The following is a 23,327-nucleotide window of genomic DNA, read 5'->3' on the forward strand; positions in this document are numbered from 1 at the left end:
GTAGTAGGGGCTGCAAGTACCTGCAGTGTTGATGAAGGCTATTGGAGGGTCTTCTGATTACATTTTCCTCTCAAGGATAAATCCCTTCTGGCTCCAGGCTGATCCAGGCAGGAAAAACAAGGCATGTGAGGAAGGATGCCTCACTCCCTTCTCTATGCTGTCATTGTGAGCTTTCACTCTCCACAGGGATCTCGCCACTTTCTTGGTGCACTCAAACGCTCTTGCTCAAATACTCCAGTCAAATTTATCATTCATTGCCTTGGTCCTTTTTCGTGAAAAGGATGAGTCTAGGTGTGCCTAGTCAGTTATCTTGCTTACAACACACAACACTCTCCAGACCCTGCAGTTTTCATTTGAGGAGAGAAAATGATTTATCTTTTAAAGTTGTGTTACCAAATGTATATAAAAGCAAATTGAGAATTGCGTTTGCCACTGACTCTTTCAAGCAGATTTATTTTAATAGCACTAACCAGTGGATCCAATGCTTTTCAGAGTCACTTTTTAAAATTACAAGGATATATCTTCTTAATATTTCTATCATTTCTTTAACTCACAAAGCTTTCTGTATTTTTATATTTGGAATATTTTGCAAAAGAAAGGAATCCATGTAGTCAGAAATCAGAAAACTTGGAAAAACTGTAACCTCACTATAAGACAACATAAACATTGTGAACAGCAGTTTTTTCCTCATTTGTAAAAGGGAAATATTAGCATCTGTTCTGCATTTATTGCCATTTTTCTGTGAATATTAATTGTGCTAATTTAGGTAAAGCCATGTGAAATTTTAAGTCTTGTACAAATATTATCTAAGAAAGTAGTTATGGTTGTTGGCAACCAAAGAGAGATCACTTTAAATTTTAATATCAAGTCAATGTGTTCTGATTGTATTTCTCAGTGGCATCATCTAACTAGAAAATAGATATATTGCATTAGATGTTTCAGACAGATTTATTTAATATCCCAAAGTTTAAAATGAACTCTACAAGTTCTTATTTCAGCAACTTTATTAGTCTATTTTCGTGCTGCTATGAAGAAATAACTGAGACTGGGTAATTCATAAAGAAAATTCTTAAAGAAAACCAGATAATTTGAATCTATATATCCACATTAATATCAATATTTATAAAATTCATTTATTAAAGCTTTCATTTTTAGGGTTTTTTGAAATACATTTAACATTTTCTTAGATCCAAGTACTACTTTTTACCATATTAACAATAAATAATGAGTATTTTTCTGAGAGATCTCAAGTTTGAAACACATTATTACATATTCAGATTTAAATGTGGTAAAGAGTTAAGTCACGAATAACCAGACTGGATGATGGGGCAAACCAATCTTTGCTGGCAAAATACCACGCTGCTTGAGAAAATAGCTATCAAAATGCCCATTTTGAATTAGTGTAGAAACTCAGAGTTTATTTAAAAAGCATAAATCATAAACATTTGGTTCAGTGTTTTTTCATGTTATGAGTCATGCTCTTTATTTTATGGTTCTTTTAAAGTCCTGTACACGGCTCCAGTAAGAATTTTATGGCAAAAAAATCCATTTTCAGCATGGATTTGCAAATATTCAAATAAACAACATATTAGAACTTCTTAAGTTTTTTTCAACCTATAGCTAGAAATCACTCTATCTTCTTTTTGCATATAATAAAAATTACTTTGTTTGGGTTTCTTAAATATCCCTATAAAATTCCCTAGTTTTGTTGTCATAAACTTGATTCATTTTGTATCTAAAGACATGTATATAAATGTTATCTAGCTGAATCAATTTAATAATAGGTTTTGGAAAACATTAAACACAAAGACAATACAACCCAAACAACATCAGTAATAAACAAAAAAAATTCAATTTTTGTTTTTTCTAATTAGCTTTGTAAATTTTAAAGTTGCATACTACTCCTTCTTGGGTTTCTTCTATAATTTAGGAGCAAATTATTCTACATTTTAGACATTTAAAATGTTAAAATGTGTAAAATGTAGGATAATTCCAAAAACTAAATGAGATAATGTATGCAAAAGCATCTAACATAATAATCCTGGGACACTGTTGGTGTCCAAGAGAGATTCCATTTCTTCCTCCGTCTTCCAATATTAAAAACATTAAACTAAGGCATTTTCAGTCTTCCTGCCTTAAATTTTGTCTCTCAGCAGACACTTTTTAAAAATATTTTAACTTTTATTTTAGATTCAGGGTTACATGTGCAGATTTATTATGTCATTTTACCAGCATTTAAGGTCCACCCAATCTGGTCTTTTTCCAAAAACTTAATATTAGATAGTTATCCATATTGGTGGTGTATTGGTTCCCAGGGCTGCCATAACATAAAACAAATAGCTTAAAACAACAGAAATTTATTGTCTTTTAGTTGTAGAAGCTAGAGGTCTGAAATCAAAATGTCAGCAGAGCCATATGCCTAAAGCAACCTGTAGGGGAAAATCCTTCCTTGCCTCAATAATTTCCGGGGTCTTGTTGGCGAGTCTTAGGATTCCTTGAATTGCAGCACTTCTATCTCTGCCTCTGTTATTACATGGTATTTTCCTTGTATGTGTCTATATTTCTCCATCTTTTGTCTTCTTGTAATAACACCAGGACTATTGTATTAAGGGCCCACCCTAATTTCATCATAATTAATTACATCTTCAACAACTCAATTTGCAAACAAAGTCACATTCTGTTGCAGTGGGTACTTCAACATACCTTTTTAGGGGGGATAAATTCAACCCATAAGAGATAGGTATAGATTGAGACACCAAAAATGTCCTTCAGATATTACTGTAAGGACTCTGCTAGGAAATGAATGATGGTAACCTCTTACATTTTGTGTTGAAGCCTATTCCCCAGTGTGATGGTATTTGGAAGTGGGGACTTTGAGAATTATTAGCTTATGAGGATGATCCTCATGAATGAGATTAGTGTTCTTACAAGAATAGACACCAGAGTTTGTTTTCTCTGTGCCTTCTGCTATGTGAAGATACAAAGAGAAGGCAGGAATCTGCGACCACGAAGCTGGCCCACAATGAGCAGCAGAACTGCTAGAACTTTGATCTTGGATTTTCCCACCTCCAGAACTGTGAGAAATAAATGCTTATTGTCTAAGCTATCCACGGTATGTTGTTTTATTACAGCAGTCTGAGTGGACTAAGACTCCATCAGGCTTTACACATTCCACTTCAGATATGCAGTGTCCCTTCATCCATAGTCCCTCTTTCTTCTCTTTCTTGACCTCCTGGTTGTCTTGGTCTTTTTATATTGGCCCTTCTGATTTTCCCAGGCAAGTGATTCCAGTAATCCTTTTTTTCCCCCTCTAGGTTTCTGGCCAAGACTTGCAGAGAGTTTTCTGTTAATGAAACTGAGATTTTAATGGGTTTAGATGTGTCTTCATGTGATTCTGACCCCAAAACTGGGAGGAAAGGATAAAGACAGCAGCATCATTCTTGGCTCTATCTATAGAATAAATTATCTCTATGATGAAAAAAATACATTTTTTTGTTAAAATTTTTGGTACTTCCTTAATTTAATTTAATTTAATTTAATTTAATTTTGAGACAAGGTCTCACTGTCACCCAGGCTGGAGTGCAGCAATGAGATCACGGCTTCTGAAACCTTCGCCTCCCCGGCTCAAGCAATTCTCCTGCCTCAGCCTCCAAAGAAGCTGGGACTACAGGTATGCTGCACCATGCCAGGCTAATTTTTGTGTTTTTGTAGAGACAGGGTTTGGCCATGTTGGCCAGGCCAGTCTCGAACTCCTGAGCTCAGGTGACCTGTTCAGCTCAGCCTCTCAGAATGCTGGGATTACAGGTGTGATCAGCTGCACCTGGCCCACTCTTTTTTAATTCTAATCTGAGTTAGCCCTCAAGATGCTAGTGAGTGTGTGTGTGCGTGTGTGTGTGTGTGTGTGTGTGTGTGTGTGTTGTGATGGTGGGAAGGGAAAGTCCATTTTGAGAAGGATATGAGGAAACAAAGGAAGCCCCTTCTTGTCACAGGTGGTAAAATAGATATGTCTATATTCACTTAACACTGCATGTAGATTTTTAAGCTATGTGAGAGAAAGAACAAGAAGGGACCACTGAGGATATGGAAAGTTAATTTGCATAAACATGTCTCTGGTGAAAATAATAGATAATAATCTACTAAGTATAAGTTGACATTTGGGGTACCTAATACAAATATGTCACACCCTTTAGTTTATTACTCCTTGTCAAGACTATCTCAGGGCATCAAATTTCTGGAGGTGGTGTCAGGGGTAGTAGTTGATTTCGGTGGATTTGGAGACAAAAAGACTGAACTTGTATTAGTCAGCTTGGACTGCTACAGCAAAATACCACAGACTGGGTGGCTTAAATAATAAATATTTATTCTAACAGTTCTGGAGGCTGGGAAATGTTACATCAAGCTTCTAGTAGATCTAGTGTCTAGTGAGGGCACTGTTCCTGCCTTGCAGATAGTTATCATCTCATTGTTTCCTCAAATGGTAGAGAGCATAGAGAGCAAGCTAGGTCTCATTTCTCTTTTTATAAGGGCACTAATTCCATTCATGAGGGCTCCACATTAGCGAACTAATCACCTCCCAACAGTCCCACCTCCAAACACCATCACGTTAGTGGGCAGGATTTCAACATACGAATTTTAAGGAGATACAAATATCCAGTCCATTGCAGCATAAGACTCTTACTAGTTGGTATGGTTTGGCTCTGCATCCCCACCCAAATCTCATCTTGAATTGAAATAATCCGAATGTTTCAAAGGTGGGACCAGGTTGAGGTAATTGGATTATAGAGGCAGTTTCTCCCATGCTGTTTTCATGATAAGTGAGTCTCTTGGGATCTGATGGTTTTAGAAGTGTCTGGCCTTTCCCTCGTTGGCACTCACTCTGTCTCTGTCCTGCCACCCTGTGAAGAAAGTGCCTGCATCTCCTTTGCCTTCTACCATAATTGTACATTTCCTGAAGCCCCTCCAGCAATGGAGAACTCTGAGTCAAATAAATCTCTTTCCTTTATAAATTACCCAGTCTGGAGTATTCATTCATAGCAGTGTGAGAATGGACTAACACAGTAAATTTATACCAAGGTAGTGGGGCACTGCTTATAAAGATACCCAAAAATGTGCAAGCCACTTTGGAACTGGTTATGGGCAGAGGTTGGAAGAATTTAGAGGGCTCAGAAGACAGGAAAATGTGGGAAAGTTTGGAATGTCCTAGAAACTTGAAGGCTCAGAAGACAGGAAGATGTGGGAAAGTTTGTAACTTCCGAGGAATTTGTTAAATGACTTTGACCAAAATGGTGATAGTGATGTGGACAATGAAGTCTAGGCTGAGGTAGTCTCAGATGGAGATGAAGAACTTGTTAGGAACTGGAGTAAAGGTCATTCTTGCTATACTTTAGCAAAGAGACTGGAGGCACTTTGCCCTACTTTAAGAGATCTGTGGAACTTTGACCTTGAGAAAGTGATTTAGGGTATCTGGTGGAAGAAATTTCTAACCAGCAAAGCATTCAAGAGGAAGCAGAGCATAAAAGTATGGAAAATTTGCTTCATGACTATGTGATAGAAAAGAAAAACCTTCCATTTTCTGGAAATAAATTCAAGCCCACTGTAGAAATTTGCATAAATAATAAGGAACCAAATGTTAATCACCAAGACAATGAAAAAAATGTCTTTAGAGTATGTCAGAGACCTTTATGGCAGCCCCTCCCATCACAGACCCAGAGGCCTAAGAGGGAAAATGGTTTTGTGAGCCGGGTCCAGGATACCCCTGGTGTGTGAGAATGGACTAAAACACTAAATTTATACCAAGGTAGTGGGGCACTGCTAATAAAGATACCCAAAAATGTGCAAGCCACTTTGGAACTGGTTATGGGCAGAGGTTGGAAGAATTTAGAGGGCTCAGAAGAAGACAGGAAAATGTGGGAAAGTTTGGAATTTCCTAGAAACTTGAAGGCTCAGAAGACAGGAAGATGTGGGAAAATATCTTACTGTAACCTTGGCACATAGTTCTATGAGTCCCAACTCCTTCAGCTCTAGTCGTGGCTTAAAGGGATCAAGGTACAGCTCAGGCCATTGCTTCAGAGGGTTCAAGCACCAAGACTTGGCAGGTTTCACATGGTGTAGGTCCTGCAGGTACTCAGACATCAAGGATTGAGGTTGGGGACCCTCTGCCTAGATTTCAGAGGATGAATGGAAATGCCTGGATGTCCAGGCAAAAGTTTGCTACAGAGGTGGATCCCCTATGGAGAACCTCTGCTAGGGCAGTGCAGAAGGGAAATGCCAGGTTGAAACCCCCAAAAAGAGTCTCTACTGGAGCACTGCCTAGTAGAGCTGTGAGAAAAGGGTCACCATTCTCCAGACCCCAGAATGTAAGATCCACTGACAACTTGCACTGTGAGCCTGAAGCTGTAGACTCTCAATGTCAACCCATGAAAATAACCTGGAGGGGGGTTGTATCCTGCAAAACAATGGTGGTGGAGCTGCCCAAGGTCATGAGAGCCCAACTCCTATGGATGTGAGACATGGAGTCAAAGGAGATCATTTTGGAACTCTAAGGTTTAATGAGTGCCCTATGGATTTCAGACTTGCATGGGACCTGTAGTCCCTTTGTTTTGGCTATTTTTTTCCCATTTGGAATGGATGAATTTACCCAAAGCTTGTACCCCCATTGTATCTAGGAAGTAACTAACCTGCTTTTGATTTTACAGGCTCATAGGTGGAAGGGACTTGCTTTGTCTTAGATGAGATGTTGGATTTGGACTTTTGGGTTAATCCCGGAATGAGTTAAGACTTTGGGGGATTGTTGGAAGGGCATAATTGTGTTTTGAAAAGTGAGGACAAGAGATTTAGGTAGGACCAGTGGTGAAATAATGTGGTTTGGTTCTGTAACCCCACCCAATTCTCACATTGAACTGTAATAATCCCCGTGTGTTAAGGGCGGGACCAGGTGGAGGTAATCAGATCATGGCAGTGGTTTCTCTGATGTTGTTTTTGTGATAATGAGTGAGTCTCATGAGAGCTGATGGTTTTATAAGCATTTGGCATTTCCTCTGCTTGCACTCACTCCTTCCTGCCACCCTGTGATAAAGGTTTCTGCTTCTTTGCCTTCCATCATGATTGTAAGTTTCCTGAGGTCTCCCGGGCAATGTGGAACTGTGAGTCAATTAAACCTCTTTCCTCTATAAATTACTCAGTCTCAGGTATTTCTTCATAGCAGTATGAGAATAGACTAATGAACTAGTTATAACTTTTGCCATGTAAATTAAGCTCTCTGAATCTCAACTTTCTCATGGATAAGATGGGGAAAATAATACTTCACTTACAAGGTCAGAGTGAAACAGATGATGTATTTAAAGTATTCTACATATTACCAGACAATAAGTAAGCATTCGACATGTATACTATGATTATATATCTTAATCTATTTTGCTGGGATTTTTTCCTCTATTACTCCCATCTCATCCTCATAACACTGATGACAAATGAAAACTGTTTTCCTACATTTCCTCCAACCTCACAGATACACTACTGTCCTTGTAGGCATTTTTATCAATTCAGATCAGTTTTTTTCTTCCAACAGTAATATCTGGGTAACTGCCACCAATTAATTGTAGTTGGCTAAAAAGTTGAAATCCAATTTCTATTTATAACTTAGAAAGCAATAATACTTTATCTTGTGACTTTTCTAGTTGTTACAGGCAGCTCATTGTCCATTAAATCTATTGTATCTTTCTTCCACTGGAAAGAGAATGTTATGTGAACCTGTAGCTACCTAGCCAGGAGTTTTATTTCCAAGTCTCTTGAAAGTGGCCAACTTCAATTATGAAGGTAAGAACAATGCCCTTTGTCTTAGGAAATGATGGAGAAAGAAGAACCTCAGTCCCAAATAGAATGGCTGACCCAAAACTGTCCCACTAATCTCCAAACTATTACAAAAATGTCACAGAAACTGCTGGTGTGTTTTAGAGAATCATTATCATAACATTTACACCTAACCTATGCACAATTGCCACCACAAGTGGCCTACCCTCCCCAGTGTAGCATGAATGTATCATGAAAAAAGAATATATTGTTGCTACCACTCTTTGGCATATAGATGCATGTAGAATAATGCCAACAGGCTGGTGGAGTAGCATGACCTTCTGCAGGATAATGACACAATCAGATTTCCTATGGACTAGACTTTGATAGAGAACTGGAGAGGGGATGTATTCCTGGGCTAAGAAAACAAAATTCTACTGTTGACCAATGTTGCAGAGATTTTCCCCTATGTTTTTTTTTTCTTGTAGTTTCACAGTATCAGGTCTTAAATTTATGTCTTTCATCCATTTTGAGTTGATTTTTGTTTAGGGTATGAGATAAGATACCAATTTCATTTTTCTGCATGTGGATATACAGCTTTCCCAACACCATTGATTAAAGAGACTGTCCTTTCCCCCATTGTATGTTCTTCTGTCAACTTTGTCAAAAATCAATTCACCATAAATACGTGGGTTTATGTATGGGTTTTCTATTCTATACCGGTGGTCGATTTTATGCCAATGCCATGTTATTTTGATTATAATAGCTTTATAATATATTTTGAAATCAAGGAATGTGATGCCTTAAGCTTTATCCTTTTTATTCAAGATTATTTTGGCTCTTTGTAGTATTTCGTGGTTCCATACAAAAGTTGGAATTATTTTTTTTCCCATTTTTCTGAAAAAAATGACTTTGGAATTTGGATAACAATTGCATTGATCTTATATGTAAAACTCTAAAAACTCCACTGGAAAACAAACAAACAAACAAACAAACAAAAACCTGTTACAACTGATAAATTTAGTGAAGTTTTAGGTTACAAAATTAACAACAAAAACTGGTAGAATTTCTATGCACTAACAACACACTATCTGAAAAATGATTTTAAAAAACAACACCATTAATAATATCATCAAAAATACTTGAGCAAATTTAAGCAAGGATGTGAAAAATCTGTACATTAAAAACTATAAAACATTGGTAAAAAATTAGAGAAACAAATGGAAAAATATTCCATGTTAATGGAATGGAAGAATGAACGTTGTTAAAATGTCCATACTTCCCAATGGGTTCTACAGATTCAGGGCCTTCCTTACAGCATTTCATATTCTTTCCTTATTGCTCCAGCTAGCACTTATAGTAAATATTTTTTAAAAATAATGATAGTAAGTACCTTTATCTCACCTTACCTTATTTCAGAAGAACATCTTCAATTGTTCACTACTAAGTGTCTTGTTCACTGTAGATTATTTACAGTTACTCATTTTATCAGATAGAAAGTTTATTTCTCTTTCTGGTTTCAAAGAGTTCTTAAAAATAAATGGGGGATGACTGGGTGTGGTGGTTCATACCTATAATCCCAGCACTTTGGGAAGCCAAGGTGGGTGGATCACCTGAGGTCAGGACTGCTGCACTCCAGCATGGACAACAAGAGTGAAATTCTGTTTCAAAATAAATAAGTAAATAAATAAATGAATAAATAAATAAGGAACACTGAATTTTATCAAGTGCCTTTTCTACAATTGACAACATAATTATATAACTTTCTTTTATTGTCTGTTAATGCTGTATATTATATTGATTATTGATTGAACTTTTAACATTAGTACCAGTCTATTCTTGAAATAAATCTCATTAGATTGTGATGTGTTTCACTCTGTATAGATTCACTCTTTACAGTAAAAAAAAAAAAAAAAGCTTTACTTTTAATAGTGAAAATGGGATTTACTTTTTATAGTAAAAAATACTAACATAGGTTAAATATATTTTCAGTTACTGAGAGATTAAGTGTGATTTTTGATTTCATAAATAACCTTGTTATATTATGATTTTTAAAAATTTTTCTTATATCATGTTGGTGTTATATTTTACTTACATGCGTATTAGATTTAATCAGTGAAATAATATGTAACTACAATTTGCTTTGTAGAAAAAACTTTTATGACATTAACCTTCTTTAATGTATGTTGAATTATTTAGATTTTTTATGTTACCATCTGTAAATTTTGGTAAGTTTTTCTTTCCAAAGATATTTGCCATACTTATTTATCTATTCAAGTTTATTGGCAGAAAATTACTCTTAATTTTAAAAATATATTTAGGATCTATAACGATGTGTTCACTTCTGATAAATCTAATTTTCATTTCTTATCTATCGATCATTCTTACTACAGTTTTACCAATTTTAATTGGAAAATAATAATAAACTTAGAACTTGTCTAGTGTAACCTATTTAATGTTTGTCTTTAATTATTTCTGCTCATTATTATTGTTCTGTTATTTTAAGAGGTTGATTTGCTATCTACATTACTTTTTTGTTTGTTTTTCTTAGAGACAGGGTCTCTGTTGCTCAGGCTGGAATGCAGTAGTGCAATCATACTTCACTGCATCCTAGAACTCTTGGACTCCAGCAGTCCTCCTACCTCAGCCTCCCAAGTAGCTGGGAATACATGCAGATGCCATCACACATGGCTAATTATTGTAATTTTTTTTTTTTTTTTTTTTTGTAGAAGTAGGGTCTTGCTGTGTTACTCACACTGGTCTTGAACTCCTGGGCTCAAGCAATGTTCTTGCCTCAGCTTCTCAAGTGTTAAGATTACAGGTATGTGCCACTGCACCCAGCCTAGATTCTGAAATTATAACATTAAATCGTTAACTTTCAGCATACATATGTATGTGTGTGTGTGTGTGTATATGTGTGTGTGTATACATATGATACTTAAATACAAAGTTACATATTCTTATGTTAACTATGATTTAGTTGCATCCTGCAAGGTTTTTATTTGAGGGGTGGTGGGAGTAGTGTCTCATTTTGCTGCCCAGGCTGGAGTGCAATGCCTCGATCATGGTTCACTGCAACCTTGACCTCCCAGGCTCAAGCAATCCTCCCATTTTAGCCTCCTGTGTAGCTGTGACTAGAGGCACCCACCACACCTATATAATTTTGGTATATTTTGTAGAGATGGGGTTTTGCCATGTTGCCTAGGCTGGTCTAGAACTCCTGCGTTCAAGTAATCCTCCTGTCTTGGTTTCCCATAGTGCTGGAATTACAGGTTTAAGCCACCACACCCAGACTGACCTGCAAGTTTTGACACACCACATAATATTATCATTAAATTAAACATTATTTATATTTTCTTCTGTGCTGCCTTCTTTATTCTATTAGTTATTTAGAAATACATGTTTTAATTTCCAAATGGTTGAAGATGTTTTAGTTATATGCTGGCATTTTCTATTTTAATTCCATAGTGGTTATAGAGTAGAGTATACTTTGGATGATTTTACTTTTTGGAATTTATTAACATATGTTGATTTTATGTGTGTATGATCTTTACAGTAGAATGGGGAGAGTATGCTTAAACTGGGTTCACACTTTGTTTAATACTCTGCTGTCGTAATCTTGAAATTCTTAGTTATTTTTAACATAGATCCGCATACTTGTGTCTTGCACTGGGCCTCACAAATTATATATCCTGCCCTGCAGTTAGGTCTTGATTGTTAATTGTGCTGTTTTCACCTTTTAAAATAATCATGTTGTATAAAAAAAGTAGGTGCAGATAATGTCTTCCTCTTCTAGTGGAGATTCACTAATTTCTCCTCTAGTCAAAAAGTGCAAGGGGTAATTCCATTAATCTCATTAGAAACTAAGGTCACATGAGGTTGGGTTGCATGTTTTCCTGGTGACTTTACATTGTTTGAAAAAACATTAAAATCTTCATGATTCCCTTGGTTCTTATCACACACTTTTTGTCTTATATTTCACTATCCAAAAGCTAAAATATAGAAACAATCCTACACATTATGCAATATTATACTTCGGTGGTTAGAGAGCAATGATAATAGGTCAGTATATCCTCTTTCTGTGTCTAGAAATGGTAAGCAGTTTTGTTGGTGCCATCTTAGCTTCCTGTTTAAACCTTCTTTTGGGATATAGCCCATCCTGCCTTTTGAAATTAAACATCCTTGTTGCACCTTATCCAATTTTTTCTTTCTTTTATCTGGTCTACATTAGTCCCTAAAACCAATTCTTAACACATCCACCTGAAGATAGCTTATCAATATCATCTATCTGATTTCCATTCCACTAAAGTTAAGAGATATGCTATTTGAGAGTATCTATAAATTCTCCTGAGATACATTTGAAAAACCTTCATCCATATTGCCCTACTCAGCCATATAAATTAATGGGAAAGAAGCATTTCAGATAAGGCTTTAATTTGTCATTACAACCATGTCAAAAATATAAATGATTATTATATCATTGGGGTATTAGCTATAAAACATTTTTTACAGGATTATGAGCTAAGTGCTTTGTGATTATCTGGATGAATAACTTATTGCTTAGGACATAACCAAGAGCAACAGGAGCCTTTACAGTGTTAGGTCTCTGAGGAAAACTATTGCTTACATGAATCTATATGCTTCATAAACATACCAAAATGAAATTATGGATGTGAACTATATTAACAGAGAGTAGTGAACTTTATTTCAACCACGCAGTAACAAATTGAAATGTCACGTACTAAAAGAAAATCTCTTGGGAGCATTTGTTGACTAAAAAATGTTTTCTTTGAAATAACTATTCCTTGCAGTTAATCATACATAATTATTTTATTGTAAGTTATGCTAATGTTATCACTTAGAATTCTGAAATCTGATGGAAGAAACATTCACTCAGCAAGGGAAAATACATTACTATCAATGACAAACTAGACAGAAGCTATCTTGGCTTAACAGCTGGGCATTTTTGTTAAGAGCTGTGACTAGTTTAATGGTTACTAAGTGATATAATTCCCAGAAGTCATGTTTGTCTTATTTACTGGTCTCTCCTATCACAAAGCTGATGAAAATCACTAACTTAAAAGCCACAAAAGTAATAGATATGAATAACAACCAACCTAAACAGGAAAATAAGACATTTTATTTTCCTTTTATAAATAGTATTTTCCATTCAATAAACTCTGGAGTTTGCCAAATGGATGTGTGCATACGGGTTGATATTCTGCATTTTCCACAGACATGTTCACCATGTATTCTGTTTTCAAAATAACTTGAAAGATATTTTCACCAATAACACTTTTGTACATAGGAAGCACGTATACATTTAATTTTACCAACTTCATCACTTTGTTTCAGGGCTATTTTAGTGACAGAAAAAAACAACTCTCACAAAGTGACTCTGAAACAAATAAGGAAATATAAGGTACATTAAAATTTTCTATATGCAGAAGCTCTGCAAATGCATTTATAACAACAATATTTGCAGTAAATGCTTTCTTTCACACCTGAATTTTATATATACACACACCCCCACATATATATATATACACACACACACTCATACATGTGTATATAATTCAAATTATTCTTTTGACTTCAGCAATGATAAATCAACTTTATCATTGATGAATGTAGATTACTTATAATTTTTCTTAGTTGATTTTACAACTATGAATGCCCCAAAACTTAAAAATTAATAAAATCCCAAAATACTAAAGCAGTACAATTTGAATTAACAGCATGATTTTTGCAGGATAGGTGACTTTTTAATGTTAGTAATAAATAATTGACTTGGGGTTTAGAACTGAGCAATATTAGGCTAAGTGCGATACTGTATTTAATTCACTTTTCTGTTCTGACTTCAATTATTCTATTGCAGAGTACACCTCTTTATGTAACTGCATTGTAGAATATAGAATTAAAATATTAAGCCTTCCTATTTACTTGAATATTCTAAGAATTAGTTATTGCTACTTTTTAGTATGTGTCATTTAGTAATTGTAAAACTAGCCACTTTAATATAAATGTCAATTATATCAATTAAATTAATTATATATTTTAGTTCAATTAAAATTTTATGTGTCAATTAAATAATATTTAAATGGATATCTACTTCGATTTTTTTTTTTTTTTTTTTTTTTTTTTTTGAGATGGAGTCTCACTCTGTCACCCAGGCTGGAGTGCAGTGGCACGATCTCGGCTCACTGCAAGCTCCATCTCCCAGGTTCACACCATTCTCCTGCCTCAGCTTCCAGAGTAGCTGGGACTACAGGCGCCCGCCACCACGCCCGGCCAATTTTTTGTATTTTTAGTAGAGACGGGTTTCACCATGTTAGCCAGGATGGTTTCCATCTCCTGACCTCGTGATCCGCCCGCCTCGCCCTCTCAAAATGCTGGGTTTACAGGCGCGAGCCACCGCACCAGGCCACTTCAATTATTTATTGAATGTTTCCTACAGCTTCATAGCAGGTATCTGCAAGTTGGTACATAGAACATGTGATGTTGAGCACAGAAATACTCTCTTCAAAGTAAAAATATGATACACTCCATTGTTTTTATTTGGTGGCATACACTAAAGTAAGCTCTGTGACAAATTAATTTCCTTAACTCTTTGTGCTATTTAAAGCACTGCAAAGTTTTATTTGCACAGTATACAACACAATGTGACTTTTATTTAATGCAAATATGACAGAAAACATTCAAATTTAGGTGCATAAATGTTTAGGACTCCAGATATAGTAGTCATTATATACAGTATGCTAGTGTTATTGATAGAGACAGGAGGCAGATAAATTTTAGGTAGAAAAGGGCGGGGTCCCTGGCAAGGGCCTCACCCTCAAGCCTGGAACTGTGGCCCAAAGTGAGACCTTTACATCCCCTTTGTCCCACCTGAATGTTGCCTTTTCCAAAACCACTCCTGGCCTGCCCCGACATCCCAGCGCAGGCTCGGGGGCCCCACACTCAGAGTGGCCTGCCGGCGCTGCCGGCCCAGGGCAGTGAGGGGTTTAGCATCTGGACCAGTAGCTGCGGAGGTTGCGCCGAGTACCCCAGCCCTGCCGGCCCACATGCACAAGGCTGGAATTCTCGTGAGGCCTCAGCTGCCTCCCTGTGGGGCAGGGCTCAGGACCTGCAGCCCAACATGCCCGAACCCCACCCGCTACCATGGGCTCCCATGGGCGTCCGGTCCCATCAGCCGCCCAGGGCCTGAGGAGTGCTGGTGCAAGGCGTGAGACTGGCAGCCAGCTCTGCCTGGCCTTGGTGTGGGATCCACTAGGTGAAGCCAGCTGGGCTCCTGAGTCTAGTGGGGACTTGGAGAATTCTTATGTCTAGCTAAGGGACTGTAAATACACCAGTCAGCACCCTGTGTCTAGTTCAAGGTTTGTAAACACACCAATTGATACTCTGTATCTAGCTAACCTAGTGGGGACTTGGAGAACTTTTCTGTCTAGCACTCTGTGTCTAGTTAAAGGATTGTAAACACACCAATCAGCACTCTGCATCTAGCTCAAGGTTTGTAAATCGCACCAATGGATACTCCCCTATCTGGCTAAATCTGGCTAATCTAGTGGGGACTTGGAGAACTTTTATATCTAGGTAGAGGATTGTAAATGCACCAATCAGCACTCTGTGTCTAGCTCAGGGATTGTAAATGCACCAGTCAGCACCCTGTCCAAATGGGTCAATCAGCTCTCTGTAAAATGGACCAATGAGCTCTCTGTAAAATGGACCAATCAGCCCTCTGTAAAATGGACCAACCAGGAGGATGTGGGTGGGGCCAGATAAGGGAATAAAAGCAGACTGCCCAGCTAACTTGCAATAACCTGTTCAGGTTGTTTTCAACTCTGTGAAAAGTTTGTTGTTTTGCTTTTTGCCGTCGATCTTGCTACTGTTCATTTTTTGGGGTCACGCTACTATTATGAGTTCTAATACTCACCAGGAAGGTCTGCAGCTTCACTCCTGAAGTTAAGCAAGCTTTTGAACCCACTAGAAGGAAAAAACTGTGGACACATCTGAACGTCTGAAGGAATAAACTCTGAACTACCATCTTTAAGGACTGTAACACTCACCAGGAGGGTCTGTGGCTTCATTGTTGAAGTCAGCAAGACCAAGAACTCACCAATTCTGGTCACAGTTTGGAAAGAGGCCCTGAGTAATAAGAGTGCTGGCACACAGTAGACACTTACCAATTCTTTATTGGGAAAAATTAAATACAGGATAAAAATGTGGCAACTAGGCATTTGGAAATGCCAGAATCTGAGTTGTGTGTAGGCAAAAACTAGGTCTTTTTCATCTCCAAATATTTGCAATTTAGTGTTTTAGTTTAGCTCCCTGGAAAGACAATGTGAGGCAGATTCTCATGTAGAAGTTCATTGGGTGGTGCTCTCAGAAACAACCATCTTAAGGGGAGGAAGCTGGTAGGATTTGGCAGAAGAATGTGAATTGCAATGCAGTGGTAACAGACACCATAGTGGATCCCAGAAAGATCATGGAAGCTAGCGTGACAGTTCAGTTAAACCACATTGTGTCAAAGGGAACAGAGTTTGTACTCCCGAATCAACCAGTTACTGAATGCAGGCTACTACTGGGGAGATAGCATGAACTTAAAAAAAAAAAAAAAAAAAAACTCTCTTTTATAGATGCAAATTTCTAAGGAAAGAATTGCTGTTAGCAGTCAACATGTTCAAAATGTGGGACACTGTATAGCTTATTCCAAAAGGGGGCTTTGTGTGGCACACCATGTCATCCACTACACCTAGAGAAATCTTAATGTCAATAGATTTTAACTTTTCTCCATTTTTTTTTTTCTTTTCATCAATAAGATGGAAGGGGGATTTGTGTGTGGGTATAGGTACTGGATATAGAGAGATAAGCTCCATATGATATAAGATAGATTGTCCTTGTTCTTAGAACATAGGCAACAACTGATGAAAAAGAGAGGCATACTGTGACAAGTCCTCTAGCTAGACAAAGGAATATGCTCACCACCTGAACCTTGAAGGCTGGGCAGTGAGCCAAGGCTATGGGGTTCAGCAAAGGAGCAGGTGTTCCTGAGAACCTAAACATCCCAGAAAGTGTCTGAGAACTTACTAGGAAAACAGTCTCATCGCTTAAGCACAGTAGGCAAAGAGCCAGAAAATAAACATGAAAGTAGTTTAGAGACAAGGGGCAGCAGGGATATGTAAAGCCCTCCTAATGGCTGGGTGTGGTGGCTCACGCCTGCAATCTCAGCACTTTGGGAGGCTGAGGCAGGTGGATCACAAGGTCAGGAGATTGAGACCATCCTGGCTAACATGGTGAAACCCCATCTCTACTAAAAATACAAAAAATTAGCTGGGTGTGGTGGCGGGTACCTGTAGTCCCAGCTACTCGGGAGGCTGAGGCAGGAGAATCTCTTGAACCCAGGAGGTGGAGCTTGCAGCGAGCCGAGATCGTGCCACTGCACTCCAGCCTGGGTGACAGAGTGAGACTCTGTCTCTAAATAAATAAATAATTTTTTTAAAAGCCCTCCTGCTAGCATCCAGGAGTTTCTCATATATAATATGTAATAAACTCATCTACTTGCCAAGTTGGATATGTCCAGGTCATTTTTGGTCTCTCAACTTGCTCTGTTTGGGGAAAGATTTTTTTTAATGTGATTCTGGGTTTTCCTCACTGTATGAGGTATTTTAATAAATATTTTGTATGGATTCTATGTTGTGTTTGGGCTCTGAATTGTTATTTTTTTTATTATGCTATAATCATCTTTAGTCTCTTCAGCATGGAAGATATCAAATGAGTCTACAGTTTACAGGTGCTATCTGGTTTATATCTTTATTTTCTATTATGAATAGGTAAAGTTCCAATCACTAATAACCCCTATTTCTAGGGGAGGTTCCGTATGTTACTGTTGATGTATTTAATGTTAAATACAATAGAAGTCTAGAATGAATAAGTCAAATTTGTACAGAAATGCAACTGAAAGTTTAATTACTCTTATTTGGTTCCTATATGTTTGTTATGAAAATAGGAGACATGGGGACTTCTCCTCCATGTTCAAATTCTGATCTAGCCTGTAAGATCTTCTGTACTTCGCATTTCTGATGAACAGGCTAAAAGTGGAAATGTCTCTGTGGGAGGAGAAGAAACTCAAGGACAGGATGTTGCTGGCTACCTTGTGGAGGAAGATCATTACCAAACAGTACTATATAATTTGGTACAAAGAGAAGGAAGACTAGGGCTTAGGCACTTTTAGCTCCAACCTTGGCTGTCGATTCATAAAAAGATAATGGATTAAAAAAATTCTCAAGGTTCAATTGAACTATGCAATGCACACTCATATGGTGTTTCTATGTCCCATGTACTCTTTTATATGCTTCACAGAAATTATATCATTAAATATTCATAAGAATGCTATAAAATAGATGCTAAAATCATTCTTATTTTACAAACAAAGACACTAAATTATAAACATGTTAAGAAAGATACTACATACTAGGTACCCAGTTACTACAGAATTTTGGGAATCAACCCCCATTTGTTTCTTGTTCCAGAGTGCATGCTGTAAACACTACTCTATGTTGGAATCTGAGTACCCTGTTTCTCATTTTATACCATTAAGAAAGAGAAGATTGAAAATAATTCAAGCATTAAAACAGAACTCTAAGGTGTCTAATAACGATATCCTACTTTATTGAATATTGGTTAAGTGTTTTTCATGTAAAAAAACATGCATTTTATCAGGGCAAGCTAAAGGCAGAAAATATACAGCTCCTATTCATTCTCATATCTTGATTTTCTTTTTGGTGTACTACCTCCATGCTTCCACTCTCCCTCCACAATTCTATCCCTGCATCTACAATTTCAAGCCATTTCTAAATTTTGGTCAGGTGTTACAGTTTTCCACACAAATATCAGATAAAAATGAATTTCAGTTTATAGATGTGTCTTGACAACTAATCAGATTAAGGTATTTTAAAAGATGTTCTGTGTGTAGTACTCTCATAAAATAATATATAATGTCTGATTTAAGTCAGTGGGTATTTGAAAACCCCAGAGGAGACAACAGTTACAGAGAATAGGCAGGCAAGGGTCATTTCTGAAAGTTAGAGGGAAAATGATGACTTTCTGATTTTTAACTACCAATGATGATCACACATGACAGGATCTCTTTTGTATACAGCCATCTACAGAGGAAGCAGTGAAATAAAAGTGGAAGTTCACAAGAGAACAAAAGGACGTACATGTGTGCTTGTTTGTTTACCCTAGAAAACCCTTACAACAACGTCTCCTCATCTCCAAATTTCCTTATATAGGAGGTGTTGGTATGCAGGAAGTAGGCACAAATGGTACATGTTGCGCATGCCAGTGCACACAATGAATCAGTTCCAGAGAATTAGATACATCTGAATTGTTGCCATTGTTTAATTCATTCTGCATTTCCATTATAGATGCAACAAATCAGGGTGGGTCCAAATTGCTTTTACTCAATCTGAGTGGCTTTGTTGAAGATTCATACTCTAATAGTCTGATCACTGCTTCATTAAAACAACAGTTAGAAATTGGCTTGAGATATCTGGACCACTAGCTTCACATTTAGGAATGTGTACTGAGAAAGAAAAAAGTATCCCCTGACATCTGGAAACTGACCTGACACTAAAGATTAGTCTAGATGTTGTTAGAAACTGGGCTGGCATTCACAACTAAACTGTAGTGTCCTCCTGTGGAACATAAATAATCTCAAAACACCTACATCAGACAAAGACACTCTGTCATCATGTGTCTATGATGATGTGAGAGAAAGAAACAAAAAAGACCATTTCATTATCTCATCCGAGCATAGACAAACAAGGTCATCATTAAATCAGAAAATATCAAACACTTCTCTCTCCCAGCTAAGATGATTACTGAGTCGTTACCAACTGCAGGTTTGTCCTTATTTATTCCTGCCTTCTAGATAAAAATTATTAAGATTCCCAGTTATGAAATTTTCCTCACTTCTGGCCAGCATTCAATCCATAGAAAAGCTCCATTTACTTCAGGGCTACAAAGATTCACTTAATATTAGGGCTTTCCAACATCCTATGAGTTGCCCTGTGGGTTCCTATAGTGAGTCTCCCTCACTGTGTTGCATTAATAAACCTGACTGGTTAAATTACAGTTGTGTTATTTGACTAATAGAATAGATATTTGAAACTGACTTTAAAATATGTTAAAAAAACATGATGTGTGTGTGTGTGTGTATATATATACACATATATGTACATATATATACATATATCAAGAGATCCACCTGCCTTGGCCTCCCAGAGGGCTAGGATTACAGGTGTGAGCCACTGGGCCCTGCCCAAATCTTTCTTTAATATGGGAAAATATTTTTTCCTTTATGGTGTCTGCTTCTGGTGACATGCTTAGTTTTGGGTAATCATTTTTATTTTTATTAAATTAATTAATTTTTATTTTTATTTTATTTTTCTCATGTACATAGCTATATATAGCAAGAGGAGAAATTTTATAAATCTTTCTATTTCACAAGAATATATGCACTTGGCACCCTGCATTGAAACTTTATGCCAGATAAAGATGCTAGGACATGACCACATCACCCCTTCATACCTCTACTTCAATATTCTCCCTAAAAGAGAGATAGCAATGAAATTCCTAATTTTAACTTTGCATTAATTTTCATTATTTCTCTGATGGCTATGGTATAAAAAATCTATGCCTTTCCTATCATCCAATCTTTCTTTTTTCCTTGCCCAACATTTCATTTACATGTAGAAAATACCACTGGAGGAAAACTGTTCAAGGCCATCCCTATACTCCTGCTCTTTAAATAATACACCACACAACATTGATTTTGTTTTCATTTTTATTAATCACTGAGCCCTCACAAGAACACTACTGGATGTGGTCTCTCAAAAAGACTCAGCCCTAGCTATCAAGTCAAGTGCTGTCAGTAGTATCCATTGAACCCATAGAAAAACATAGACATGCTGTCCTAGCCAGTCTCTGGAAATGTATGAGACTTCCTTTGCTGGTCTCTCTGCTTTCCTCGCTGTTTTGGGCTGTTTCAACCATGCTTGACCCTTCATGTTTTGCAAACAATAACAATAACTAGGCATCAATCTCTTTACTTACCAGATCTAGGACACATAGGTCAGATTCTCCCTATATGCTCTCGCTCTACGCATGGCAGCCCCTGAGCTTCACATTTCTGCATGTCATGTCTCTCCCACCATTTGCAGGCAATCTTAATTTATATACTGGTTCTCATGGAAATATCTGATTTGAATTGGGGAACAGGAAGGCCTTTTCATCCTGCCCTGTGACTCTCAATACCTTAAATTTAATTAAACAAAGATTTAATGAGTCACTAACCTTCTTTTCTAAGGACTGGGAGAGCTGATGAAGATGAAAATTTTAATTATCATTTTAGTTTACTTTTTGGCAAGTTCTCTGGTGTAGAACTAACACAATTTTTTGTAATGTGCCAACAAATATTACCTATTATCTGCATCTTTTCATCTCAGGAAGTTTTGATCTCCGAAACTCACTTGTCTTTGCCTTTCCTGTAATGTGGATAGTCAGACATTTAAATATATGGGTTTGAAACCACAGCCATTTGGCCTATTGTTTATATTTTTTAGTGATTCTATAACCTTATAGTGGTCTTAAAAAGAAAAAAAAAAAATTTGTAGGAGCTTTTTGCATAAATCTCCAGGCCCATAGTCACACCTCATTTTGTAAGCCATCATTCAGTGTGTCTGCCTTTTACTTCTGGTTCTTTCCTCAGGAGGAAGACTTCTCTTTTCATAAATGCACAATACACCCAAAATGCATTATTCATGAGTTTGAATTGCCTCGGCTTCCAGCCATAATATACACATTTCAATCTTTGAAATATTAAGATTTTTCTAAGTTGATTTTATTCTTTAAATAGACACATAGGCTGGTTTTGAATGTGCATTATAAGATTTTCCCAAACTTGTGAAGGAGAAATATATTACTCAGGGAAGGATGCGTTAGTGACATTCTGTCCAGTGCATCAGCGAGACAATGGGGCTTAATAATATATTGCCAGGTGTAACATATCACTGAGCACTGGGGCGAGGAGAGAAGTCACTTTAATCAATTATTAGTGCTATGTTTCATCACGGTGTCACCAGTTGGCTCTCAAGAACACAAACTCATGTAGGAGAGTTTGTAATATTGCTGCTTTCATTGTAGTATCTTTGAATTCAAGGTGAAGAAAAAAGATTGTTAAGGACTCTTCAAAAAGTAAGTGTGGTGATTTCAACGTTTATGCAAATACTGCCAATGTTGTCATGTAGCAAGTTAAAATGTTAAATGACTCTTTGAAATTTTAAGGTATTTGAAAATTCTACTGACAAAATTGTAACTAATTTTACATTCTTAAGAGTATACACGATTATAGATCATGGGTTAATGACTATTTAAAAATTACTTTGAAGGACTTACCTATCTACAGCCATATATACACATATTCAGAACCTCAAAAAAAGAGAACTCTTCATGTGTCTTTATATCTTTTCAATATATGTTGATGTAGCTTTATCTAGTCATTTATTCCAAAATAACCATAAAATATAGTCTCATCGAAGCTATATACTTAGTATTCCTTTCCTTTAACTTTTTAAATTTTAATGTGATCCTAATTAAAATAATATATTTGGTTCTTTAATTTTCTTCCCAAGCAAATCCCTATTCTGTAAATTTTCAGAGTAAATTTTCAAGCTCAAAAAGAAAAGCTATCTTGAACATTTGCTTTGAGTAAATATTTGTTTTTTAAAATATATTGATTACAAATATCAGAAGAGAATGTTGCAAATCTGGGTTAGAGAGGCAAAAAAAAAGTGGTTGGTAGGTCTCTATTCTAGTTTCTCTACTCACAGAGAAATGTTTAGCTATATACAGGGGCCAGGTCCAAACAATCACAAGCCCTCATTAACAGGTCCTTATGTATGACTTTTCCCTGTTGTCTCAGAGTTCTATATGAGACTGGAAAATGAGGATAGCAGACAATATTTGCCTACACATCCTGAAAAATATAATGTAATGTAAAGCTAATTAGGCTTTGGGGATAAATGTTTCAAAACTTTGAAGTAAAACGTCTTCAGTGTGCCATTACTATGTGCCTCGTAATGCCGCATTTTTGAGCATTTCTGTGTGCTTACTTTCTCTCTCTCATATTCTGTTTTTAAAATCTCATATGAACTTCCTACATGTGTCTCTATGCACCTAATCACACTCTATCGTGCAAATCATTGATCAGTGTATTTGCCTTTTGCCATGAAATTATCTCCTCAGTAAAAATGTCGAGAGAGATAGAGAGAGATACATTACATATCATTGCTCAGTGTATTTGCCTTTTCCCATGAAATTATTTCCTCAGGAAAAATGTTGAGGGAGAGAGATAGAGAGAGAGATATTATATATATAGATATATATATAATATATCAGATATATATAATATACAAAATATATAAATTATATATATTATATATTATCTATATAGAGAGAGAGCGACATTATATATATAT

The sequence above is a fragment of the Macaca nemestrina genome, chromosome 9 (assembly GCF_043159975.1).
Source record: "Macaca nemestrina isolate mMacNem1 chromosome 9, mMacNem.hap1, whole genome shotgun sequence".
Classification (NCBI taxonomy): domain Eukaryota; kingdom Metazoa; phylum Chordata; class Mammalia; order Primates; family Cercopithecidae; genus Macaca; species Macaca nemestrina.